General features: G+C 39.7%; 1 long non-coding RNA gene across 1 annotated transcript; it reads right to left on the bottom strand.

The window, feature by feature from the left end:
* LOC144991101 (uncharacterized) lies at nt 1–1612 on the bottom strand. The gene is made up of 3 exons (XR_013655004.1): nt 1077–1612; nt 867–997; nt 1–691 (listed from the first exon to the last, which is right to left on the bottom strand). It is a non-coding gene; the product is annotated as an uncharacterized LOC144991101 (long non-coding RNA).
* Nucleotides 1613–2426: the final 814 nt, after the last annotated feature.

Raw genomic sequence — 2426 nt, 5'->3', positions numbered from 1 at the left:
ACTTCTGAGATCAAAGTTTAGTATTTTTTATTCAGAGTCAAACCATATTACTTGTTTTAAACAAAAATACTTTAATTTTTAAATATTTATATAAAAATCCAAAAACCCAGCCAAAAAAAACCACGAGATTTTCCAGCATTTATAAATACCTCATAAACTAAAATGTAAGACATCAGAATAAAATGAAACATTCAAAAAAATCAGATTTAATTTTCTCAATGAAATAATTATTTTTCTATTTTACAGGGTCTTCCACGTCTATACTGCTTTGCCAACATAAAGGTGTCTGTCGTGGCCCTTCACGCTGACGGTCAGTCCGACACAAGACCAGACCGGCAGACCCGCAGATCGGTTGACCCGCAGGACCATTGAGCATCTGGTAGAGCAGCTTCAGGTTCCTCACACTCTGGGGGGGGCAAAGGAGACTGAGGTCCTGGTGTTTCTTTTCTGGCTGGCGTGTGGCACATCTTACGGTGTGGTAACCAGAGCCTTTGACACGCCACGGTCCACTGTGAGTGACGTTGTCCACAGGACGGCAGACCGCATCCTCCAGCTGATGAGCAGGGTCACCCAGCATCCAGTGGGAAGGAACTGCCATTAGTCACCTCTGGTTTTTTAGCAGCTCGCTGAGTCTTCCACCTTCCAAAAGGTCGTAGGGAGCATTGATGGCTGCCACTGAAGAATAAAGGCCCTAAAAGAAAATGCAGCTTGTTATTTTAACAGGAAGCTTTTTTATTCCATTCAACTGCAGGCTGTATGTGACTCTAAGCCAAATTTAGAGATATTTTTGTTGGGAATCAAGGATCAGTCCACAGTTCACAGGTTCTAAGTAAAAGCCCAATTTATGTAAATAAAACATTACCCACCTGAAGGATCCTTTTGGGTGATGGTGGGTATCCCTGCATTCTTCATCCCATCACGCTGCTGACACCCTACATTGAACCCATGAGGAATGGGGTTCAGGCCCGTTACAACCAGCACCACGCCAAGGCACGCTCTGTGGTGGAGAGAGCATTTGGCATTATGAAGATGAGGAGGAGAGCAATATTTCTGGGGGCACTGGAAGTAAAACCAACCTTTGCGATGAAAATCATTGCCTGCAGCGCCATCCTGCACAATCTGTGCATCAGCGAAGGGGACTGCTTGGAGCCACAGATGTTGAGCCACACCAGGAACCACGGGTAAAGTGGCGTCCGTCTGCGAGGACAGATCTCTGCTTTCCTTTCAGCTCCAACTGTGACACACATGACTCTAGAAGACCAGGATTATTGTTAAGATGTATAAAAATAAATGTTAACATATAAAACGAAAATGTAAATATGTACATTTGATATTTATATGAAAATTCTTTTGAGATTGTTAAAAATGGCTCAGATTTAAATAATACATGTAAATTATTCATTTTTGTTCCTGCATTTATTAAACAAATTGCAAAAACAACGACGACGTTACATTTTGTGAGCAATATTTTAAACTCAGGTAAGCTTAACAGACTCTCCTGTCACTCTTTGTCCCTTCGTGCTCTCTCCTCCTCTCCTCTTTCAACAATAACCTTTACCCCAACATGACAACGATTACAGTTTAATGATGAATAAATACAAATCTGATCAAGTGTCTCTTACTCCCATCCGGCACGAGCTTGCCCAGTGGCGGTTCTACACTAACTTACTCCCTGGGCGAGTAACCCCACCAGCGCCCCCCCCCCCCCCCCACACACACACACACACACACAAAATTTGACAACATCCTGTTGTGTTCCCTATCTTCTATTTAGCCATTTTACACAAAGAATGCATGACTTTCTAGACTCGTATTACAGGGGGGTCAAACTCAGTCACACAGGGGGCCTAAGTTAAAAACACGCTTAAGGTTTTGGGCCGAAGAAGATAAACATTTACTGATCACACTAAAGCTAAACTTTTAAACCTTTTAAACTGAACTTTTTGAACATAAATATGAATAAAAACAGGAACACAAGTTAAACCTTAAATAAGTTGTAATATTTTGTTCTCCATATAAATATATTCTGTCAAAATTATACAAATATGAACATGCTGCAGGACAAAAAACAAAGAAAGCCTGGAAATATTAATAAGAAATTATATCAAATAATTCCATTTTTTTTGCTCTTTCATCATTTTTTAGAGAATTTTTTTTTAGAGCTGGACTCCTGCTTCATTTTTAGCAATAATTTCTTAATGTGTGACGTCCTGTGTGTGTCTTTGTGAAACATATCAGAGGGATTAGATCTAAAAAAAACCTTATTGTGATTAATATGTTTAGGTCTTATAAAACATTAAAGACTAAATCTTAGAACTCATCAGTGGGATTACTCCAAAAATATTTGGCATTTCCCTAAATTTGTGCAACACCAACAGCAGAAATCCTCCAAAAAAACCCTACCTAAAAAAATGGTCTGATCTCAT

This window comes from Oryzias latipes, chromosome 3, assembly GCF_053564925.1.
Source record: "Oryzias latipes strain Hd-rR chromosome 3, Olatipes_Hd-rR_3.1".
NCBI classification, from domain to species: domain Eukaryota; kingdom Metazoa; phylum Chordata; class Actinopteri; order Beloniformes; family Adrianichthyidae; genus Oryzias; species Oryzias latipes.
Note: the sequence above shows the minus strand (reverse complement) of the source record. Positions and strands in the feature narration are given on the sequence as shown.